This window comes from Nomascus leucogenys, chromosome X, assembly GCF_006542625.1.
Source record: "Nomascus leucogenys isolate Asia chromosome X, Asia_NLE_v1, whole genome shotgun sequence".
Classification (NCBI taxonomy): domain Eukaryota; kingdom Metazoa; phylum Chordata; class Mammalia; order Primates; family Hylobatidae; genus Nomascus; species Nomascus leucogenys.
Window position 1 is genome coordinate 96,331,379 of NC_044406.1, and position 10,025 is coordinate 96,341,403.

The following is a 10,025-nucleotide window of genomic DNA, read 5'->3' on the forward strand; positions in this document are numbered from 1 at the left end:
AATCCCTATAATTGTCCGGGCACGGTGGCTCAAGCCTATAATCCCAGCACTTTGGGAGGCCGAGGCGGGCAAATCACGAGGTCAGGAGATCGAGACTACGGTGAAACCCCGTCTCTGCTAAAAATACAAAAAATTAGCCGGGCGCGGCGGCGGGCGCCTGTAGTCCCAGCTACTCATGAGGCTGAGGCAGGAGAATGGTGTGAACCCGGGAGGCGGAGCTTGCAGTGAGCCGAGATTGCGCCACTGCACTCCAGCCTGGGTGACAGAGTGAGACTCTGTCTCAAAAAAAAAAAAAAAAAAAAAAAAAATCCCTATAATTAACATTTTCAGAGAGATGCATGAAACATGGATGCTAGAAATAAAAAGAAACATTCTAAGAATAAGAATGAATTCTGTCTGTGTCAGGGTGGTGCATGGTCCACACTGAGAAACAGAGATGCTCAGGCTGTGCCCTCAAGATGACCAAGTGGGAGACAGAAGCACCAGTGGTGGCAGAAACCCCTGACATCAAGTGTTTTGGGAAGTGGAGCACTGATGATGCACAGATCAGTGACATTTCCCTTCAGGATTACATTGCAGTGAAGGAGAAGTATACCAAGTACCTGCCTCAGAGCATAGGGCTGTATGCCGCCAATTACATCCACAAAGTGCGATGTGCCATCATGGAGCACTTCACTAACTCAATGATGATGCATGGCCACAACAGCAAGAAGCTCATGACTGTGCCTTGTCAAGCATGCCTTCAAGATCATCCACCTGCTTACGGGCAAGAACCCTCTGCAGGTTCTGGTGAATGCCATCATCAGAAGTGGCCCTGGGAGGACTCCACATATATTGAGCAAGCTGAGACTGTGAGACAGCAGGACATGGACATGTCCCCACTGTGCCATGTGAATCAAGCCATCTAGCTGCTGTACACAGGTGCCAGTGAGGCTGCCTTCCAGAATATCAAGACCATCAATGAATACCTGGCCGATAAGCTCATCAGCACTGCCAAGAACTCTTCCAACTCCTATGCCATTGAGAAGAACAACCTGGAGCTCATGGCCAAGTCCAACTGCTGATTTCCTGGCTGTAGCCCAATAAACCTGTCTGCCTTTCAGGGTGGCCCCACAAAAAAAAAAAAAAAAAAAAAAAAAAAAAAAGAGAAGAAAAAAATGAGCTCCTAAAAACTCAAACTACTTGAATAGAAGTTTTTTAAAATTAAAAGTTTATTTATTATGTATCTACGGATATATTTTTAATTAATCTCTAAGAATGTAAAACAAAAGTGCAAAGAGTTGGGGAAAAGAGAAAAAGAATAGGAGAATTAGAGAACCAATATCCATTAGGAATGCCAAGAGAGACAACAGAAAAATAGAGGGGAAGAAATAATCAAAGACGTAATAAAAGAAATTTCCCTCCAAACAGAAGGAAATGAGTTTACAGACTAAAGGACCAACTATGTATTTAGTACAATGACTACATGACACATAGAGACACATTATTGTGAAATTTCAAAATGCTGGGGATAAGGTCTCCAAAAACGTACCTCTCACTAACCATTTCTCAGGAAGCCACCAGAACATGTGCTCTACCAAGACAAGGGAGTGGCCAAAGGAATATATGGGGTCCAGGAAGTAGAAGGTTGAACACAAGAGAATGATAAAGAAAATTCCCAGGATGGAGGTGAAAGGAAAGTCCCGGAAGAAAGCTGTGCTGTGGGTTAGGGATAGGTAGATGGAAGGATCTGGAAAGATGTATCCAGGAAAAAAGATAGAACCAACAAATTACCTGATATGTTGGCCATATTGAGAAGCATTTCAGAGTCCTTTTGGAAAGTCTGGGGTTGGGTTAGTGCTAATAGGCACACAAAACTAAGCTAGTGAAAAAGAAAATCATCATTAATTCTAAGAAAAACTAGAGAACTGTGTGTATGTGAGGAAGGGAAAGGGTTAGAAGGAAGCTAAATCATCATATCCCATACAAGAGGTGAATTTTTAAAAACCACTTAAAATTTATATATCAGCAAATAGCAATATAAGCTATAATTCCAGAATTTAGAGTTGCATACCAAAGCAAAACCATAAACCAACCAAGAGAGATAAGAATGGTTGTCTCTTAGAAGTGGGAAACAGGGATTGGGAGGGTGGAGGTAGCTGTTGTTTTTTTTTCAACATAGGACTTTGGGGTACTATCTGTTCAACTACATGCATTTATTACTTTAGTAAGAGTAGTAACTGCTGAATAGTGTCTTGTGGAATTTATATAATATAATTCAAATAAAGCTCTTAGCACACTACCTGAAGCATATAAGTGTCATTTATTTATTTAGACAGAGTCTTACTCTGTTGCCCAGGGTGGAGTCAGTGGCATGAACACCGCTCACTGCAGCCTCAATCTCCTGGGCTCAAGTGATCCTCCCACTTCAGTCTTCCGAGTACCTGAGAATACAGGTGTACAACATCATGCCTAGCTTTTTTTTTTTTTTTTCAATTTTTTGTGGAAATGGGGTCTCACCATGTTGCTGAGGCTGGTCTTGAACTCCTGGGCTCAAGCAAACCTACTGCCTTGGCTTCCCAAAGTACTGGGATTACAGGCATGAGCCACCTTGCCCAGCCAAATGTCATTATTTAAACTCCCTGTTATATAGTATGTACTAAAAAAAGTAAAGTGGAAAGTAGTTATAATATTAGCTATAGAAAACTATGTTTATTTAATCAGGAAGGTCAACCGGCTCTATAGTGTTGGAAATCATGTAAGTCTTTGGCTTTCAGCCATTTTAGATCATTAGGGCTACTTCCTATCTTCTATTCACACACAAAAATTGAGAGCTTTACTATCACTTCCTTTATTCTTGTAAGTCAAGAAAGACAATTGTGCCTTTGTCCTTCTGACATTTAGCCCAGAAGTGAAATGGGCTACAACACAAATAAATGACCTGGTTTTGTTTTGTAAAGCAAATGAAACCTTGATGTCTCAGACTGGATAGAGTTTTCTCCAACTTTGCAAAGGTGCTGATACTTCTATCTGCAAGGCTGAAGACACTGACTTTCCCTGATAGCTGAGCAACCAAAACTTTGAACTCTCAGGTTAAGGAAGTGAAATCTGAAAAAACAGCTTAAGGATCTCCTATGATCTTCTGCACATCTAGAAGTGTACCTGGGGAGTTTTTTTTCCCAAGACTTCCCACCTCCAAAAATCTTAAATTCTGCTTTGTTTATTTGTTTGAGTTTTTTCTTTCCTTCTATTTAATTGCAAACTAGAACTATACATTGAGACAGTTTGATTTTGATTACAGGCCTAGTCACACACAATTTGGATAACATTTCTTATTCTCCAAATGAGTCGAAAATTTGTAGAAGAAAGAGAGCACATAGGTGGTGTGGTTTCCAATACAACTCTGGACTGTGGTGTCAAATGGTCCTGGGTTTGAGTCTCAATTCTACCACTTCCTGTCACCGTAAGCAAGTTACTTAACTTCTATGCCTCAATTTTCGCATCTGGTGAATGGAGACAGTAATAGCATCCACTCTCTAAAATTCTTGTAAAGATTAAATGAGATATGGCATGACAATCACTTCTCACAGTGCTTGGTGCATAGTAAGCACCAGAAAATTGATAAGCAGTTTTCCTTATTCCTCTTATCTCTCTAGGAAATGAAACCAATCCTTTCTATTTGAGGTATGGCAATCAAAATGTACCCAATCATTGGATAAAGAAAATGTGGTATGTATACACCATGGAATATTATACAACCTTAAAAAAGAATGAAACCATGTCCTTTGCAGCAATATGGATGCAACTGGAGGCCATTATCCTTAGCAAACTAAGGCAGGAACAGAAAAACAAATACTGTCATGTTTCACTTATAAGCGGGAGCTAAACATTGGGCACACATGGATATAAAGATGGCAACATTAGACACTGGGATCTACTAGAGAAGGCAGAGAGAGAGGATGGGGGCAGGAACTAAAAAGCTGCCTGTTGGGTACTATGCTCACTACCTGGGTGACAAGATCATTCAAACGCCAAACCTCATCATCATACAATAAACCCACCTAACAAACGTGTACTCTCGAAATCTAAAATAAATGTTTACATTACAAAAAAAAGTTACCCAATTGAGCCTTAGATATATCATCCAAACTGGAAAAGTATAAAAGTTGGAGGTAGCCCAAATTATCAAAATTAATACTTTTCATTTCTTCATGGTAAAAGGAAAGCTATTTTAAAAAATTCAACTGTGGTTTCTCGTCGTGTCTCTGGCGCCCACTAGTGGTAAAATACATGAATTTTCTCCCAGTTTCTGGGTGCATTTTGAAAATACGGCCCAATATTTAAGCTCTAAACTGGAACTGAGAGAGAATTCTTTAAACCGCAGCTGTGATGTTTGTTTTTTGACTCAAATCAAGATGTTACATATTTTATCTGTGTTTACCCTTACAACTCTGGCTGCTGAAAGCACGCACACGTGCACACACATTTCCTGGGTCAAATTCAGGTCAAACTTTTGAAAGAAAATAGTTCTTGTTTTAGACTTGGATTCTCTACTTAGACTGGGATGAAAATACAAGATGATCTAATGAAGAACTAACAACGCACCAGTAGTTACAACCTTGGAGATTACCAGGCCAGATCTATAGGAACCACACAAGAGCTGAAAAACTCCAACTACGGATTGGCACTGGTAGTTCGCACGGATAACTTTGATGCAGAAAATAATCTTTCATAGCCTGCACTGAGGAACTTCTGGGAAAAGTCATTTGAAGTTCTGTTAATTATTCAGCAAATTATTTTCATATTTTACTTTAAATCTACATTACTTAGACTGTCTCTTTGTAACTGGATGATTGAGAAAGATTTAAAAGAGATCAAGAGAGCTACATTTTCAATTAAAAGACAATCATAAAACCTTCTAATTTGGATCACCATGCAACATCCGGCCTGGGGAAAAAGGAAAGGCCATTTCCGATTCCAGTGGCTTAAGAAATTTCTGACGTAAAAGTTCTATTAAATGTTTATTTAATCAAAAAGAATGACTGAATTCTTTGTTGTCATGCCTCATGTTGCTTCATGATTTTCTCTATTTTTTCCTTCTTTGTGTTCTTTACCCTATCTATTACCATTCCTTTTCCCTACACCTCTCTCAAGTCAATTCTGCTTTATCTTACAGGGTTAGGAATCAGATTTCAAGTTTCCTGAGACACCACCTCCACAGAACCATTGAATTTACATCATCATTAAATAGCGTATTCCAGAAAATATGACTAAATAACCAAAGTTGCCATGGTTTTAGAGCTTCTAGGAAGGGAGTTGCCTTTCTTGGCTCTGCTCTGAAATATGCTCCCCAACATGCCCGATTTTGCTTTCTCTTTGTCTGTTGGACAATACAGCCTGCACCATATTCGCTACACCTCCCACATTGCCTAAGACCTCAATTATTGTAATCTTGTTCTATCTCTGCATATTTGGCAATCGAATAAAATAACGTATTGTACCCAGCAAATAGTGTCCTGTACCCATCCAGTGCAGAACACAGAATGCACTGGAGAATTAATGGAGCACAGAGAAAACATTCTAGCAATGGGGATCATCTGAGAAAACCTTCAGCTAGTGAGCTGGGAAGCTGGTTTTGCCATTTGGGATATGAGCCTCCCCAAACTACCAAAATGTGACTTGACTTTGCCTACTATGGATCATAATGATAACAAACAATAAAAAAAAGAAAAATCAACAAAGAAATAGATCCTAGGTCTCCCAAAATACAACTGAATAAAAGCTAGAAGACACAAAGGTATAAAACTTGCTTGTAAAATCTAACCCTACTTATAAAAGTTGTCATACTGAGCAGAAACTATGTCTTGACTGAATTTTTTGTATTTTCTCCCGAAGCCAGAAAAGTGCTCTCAATGAACTCAAGTGAGCATTGACGTGAACTTGATTGTCTCTTGGTTAGTGAAAAGTACAATTACTGAAATGGTTGTGAAATTCTGGGACCAAGTTCGGCCCATTTCAGGCAGAGGGATTACCCACTTCGAGGAAAGTGCTGAGATTAGCCCAGTTTTCCTATGACTTCTGCACCACTTTAATTTCTGCTCATTACAGAGCAAGACCCTGAAGGGCTTTTGGAGCCCTTGAAGAAAGAATCAGCCATGCTTAGTAGAATTTTAGTGTTAAATGTGTTTTATTGTCTTCCTATTCTTTTTTAAATTGTGAATTCTCATACAGGACATAAGTAGTTCCAAGCTTACAAATAGAGTCGGTTCTAAAAATGTGTTTGTAAGTCAGTTTTTTGAACTCAGATTCCATTTCCCCAAGGATCAATAGTGTAAATGTTGACTAGGTTCCAAGTCCAACCTGCAAGAGTTTCTCTAACCTTTAATGTTGATGAAATACTGAATCTTGGCCAAAGAAAATAGCAGAAAATTGTTGTAGCAAAACCAATAATTGAATGAAGCAGAAATAAATTGAATAATTATTTTTTTCTCTAATGCTAATGTTTGGAGCAAAACAAGTTTAATTGTAGAAGAAGGTGGAAGTAGGTGGAGACTTTCGTAGCAATTTAAATTGGGAGGCTTTTGGGTTTCTTGAGCTGTGCACTTGCTGACTCTGGTGCCTTATTCTGCTTTACTGCTAATCTTCCTCTCCTATTTCAGAGTGAGGTTCATGGTGCTCAAGAGTTGACCATCTGGCAGTTAGTGGATCTTGGACTACCATGTTCAAACTCCTATTACTCGGCTTGTTTTATCACTTAGGTATTGCAGGCTAGCCTGGTGATTTGATAATCATACAGTTATGCATTTTTTAAATTTATAGTCATGTATTCTTTCATTTATGCCCACAGTGGATTGTTGGCTAAAGACAAGAAACACAAGACTGCTGTTGAAATGCAAGTGAATAATGATGATAAGAATGATAGTGATTCTGAAAATTCATTTTTGTATGAGCTGAATTGTGTTCCCTACCCCACAACAAATGCATATGTTGAAGTCCTAACTTCAAGTACTTCCGAATGTGTCTGTGTTTAGAGATAAGGTCTTTTAAGAGATAATTGAGTTAAAATGAGGTCATTAGGGCAGGCCCTAATCCACTATGACTGGTGTCCTTATAAGTGGAGGAAATTTGAACACAGACACACACAGAGAGAAGACCATGAAGAGACAGGGAGAAGACAACTATCTCCAAGCCAAGGAGAGGGGCCACAGAAGAAATCAATCCTGCCAACTCCTTGATCTTGGCATCTAGTCTCCAGAATAGTGAGAAAATAAATGTCTGTTGTTTAAGCCACTCAGTCTGTGGTACTTTGTTATAGAAGCCCTAGCAAACCAATATATTGCCTGAAACTGCTGTTTATCAGATTCCTAAGTGATAACAATCTGATTTAAAAAATTATATAGTACATTAAGCTATCTCTCATACTTTAAACATCAATGGCAAAACTAAAGGTATAGTAACAATTATATCTAATTTGGCTCTACATTTCTTGGGGAAAAAAGAATTAACACATTTGCTATGTTATTGGTGAAGAAAGTCTGGAGAAATAGTATTTTCTTCTAATGTCTTCATTTAGAAACAAAATACTAAAATTATGTAAATACGAGAACTTATTTTTACAATACAAAATGCAACAATTTCAAACAGCATGACACGAAAGCAGTTTTTGTCTAGTTTTGATGCCATAATACATAACTGCTTTTGACATTTTAATATACATTCAGTCTCCAAATAAAACATACTGTAATATTATGTCTATAGTTGTCAAAAATTATGTTCATTTTGCATACTTTAAACAGTGTGCATCACTCAAGTAAGATAAATCAATTTTTCCTATATTTTAAATAATATTAAAAATTGCATTAAAATATATTTTAAAAATGTTAGCATTGTGGTAGGAAGCCTCTGAGATTGCCTCCAGTGATTCCCACCTCCTGGTATTTAGGCCCGTGTGTAATCCCAACCCCATGCGTGTGGGCTGAATCTAGTTACTTGCTCCTAACTAACAGAATATGGCAAAAGTAATAGGACTACACTTTTGAGACTAAGTTGTGATTTCTCCCTTGCTTTCTTTTTCTGTCTCCTTTGCTCACTCTGAAGGAAGTCAACTGCCATTTTATGAGCTGTGAGCTGCCCTACGGGGAGGTCCACATGGCAAGGAACTGATGTCTCTGGCCAACAGCCAGAGAGGACTGAATCCTTCTAGCTACCACAGAAGTGAGTTTGGAAGCAGATACTTCCCCAAGCTGAGCCTTCAGATGAGACCACAGACCATGCACTGCACCTTGATTGCAGCCTTCTGAGAGACCCTAAGCCAGAGACATCCAACTACACCATGCTCAAGTTGCTGACCCACAGATACCATGAGATAATAAATGTTGTCTTAAGCTACTGATTTTGGGGTAATTTGCTTTGAAGCAATAGATAGCTAATGCAATCTTCAATAATATAATGATCTAAAATAAAATACTTTTGTTTACCATTTTTTTTTTATTATGGCAAGAATGAGAAAAATCTCTGGAAAATCTTTGGGTTGTACTAGCCAGGAATGATCACAAAGGAAGCAATTATTTCCCCTAGACCTGAGTTACCTGAAGGCACTGGTTAAAAATTCAGATGTCTGAGGCCTAACCTGGAACTACCAGATCAGAAGACCTAGTGGATGAGTCCAGAAATCTGTATCTTAACAAATCCCACCCCACCAAGCAAATCCAATGCTCACTGAAGTGTGAGACTTATTTTTTTTTCAGAGAGGCATTTATACAATTTAACTGTTCTCAAGCATGGCTGTGCATCAGATTCCTCTTGGGAGTTATTCAATCCTGAATTCTACTCCAGACTCGTTGAAGCAGAGTCTTTGAGGATAAGCCAAGGAATCTGTATTTTTAAGGCTGCCTAGTTACTTCTGAAGAAATTCCTTAATGACAAGCCAGGCCTGGTCAGGAAATGTCACTGAATCATTCTTGGCTTGTGCCACCCACCTATTCTGTCCTTTCACTTGCAAAATAGTGCTTATACTATCTTATATGTTATCAGTCCTAGAGGCAGCCACCCACACCTCAGGTCACATGGGCTAAGAGAGAAAACAGGAGCCTGGGTTTGGGGGAAAGGCCCTTGGACTACAAGTGGCAACATTCAGTGATATCACGGTAGGAATAAAGCACATAAATGAGTATTCTACATAGTCTACAATTCTGGAGGCACCTGCAACTCAGGTCACATGGACTATAAGAGAAAACAAGGACTCCATCACTAACAGTATCTGGAAATCTCCACGGTGGCCTGATGAGGCATGACTGTCAAGCAGTTTGGCCTGTTTAGTAGTTGGCCCCTGGCCTTTTCTTTTTTCGCTATATCCCAGTGAGCAGGCTAACGAGATTCGTGATAACAACACTATGCCTTATTTTAGGAGTCTTGTTACATACAGTCAAGTTCTGTGTTAAATGAGTCCATGCAAGGACTCATTTAATACTCACATTAACCCTGTGAAGGAAGTACATCAGTAGTCTCCATTTTATTCATGAGGAAACTAAGGCTCAGAGAGGTTGTGTGGCTTGCCATCAGTTACAAAGCTAGAAAGTGGAAGAGCTTGAACTCAAACCCAAGTCTATTTGACTCCAGAGGCTGGGACCATAAGCATAAATTCTTTTATTTGTAAGATGATACCACTTGTTTCCTTTGGCTGGTTTGTTCACCACTTAGCCTAACAATAGCCACAACTGGAACTGTTTCTTTTATTTTAGCTTCAGGGCTTCCCAGGTTGGGTGTCAAGTTGATCTCAGCTGGTTGCCAGCCCTGGCTGTAAGCTCTGAAGATCCTCCAGATAAGAACTGTTCTTATAAATTCTGGCTCCTGGACTAGTTATGGGGACAGGATGAAAGGCTCCAGAGTAATCCTTTAAGCTCTCCTAGGGAGTTGCAAGGGTATCCATCACCAGACCTGTTCCCTGAGACACTGGCATTCCTGAGACCCCAGGCCATTCAGGTAGAGTGGCCGCTGGCTCTAGTATAATCAGAAACTAATTGTCTTGTTAACTCTTTGTTCTGGTG

General features: G+C 39.3%; 1 pseudogene; it reads left to right on the forward strand.

Moving 5' to 3' along the window:
- Nucleotides 1-458: 458 nt before the first annotated feature.
- On the forward strand, nucleotides 459-1,064 carry LOC100587598 (annotated as a pseudogene).
- The last annotated feature ends 8,961 nt before the right edge of the window (nucleotides 1,065-10,025 follow it).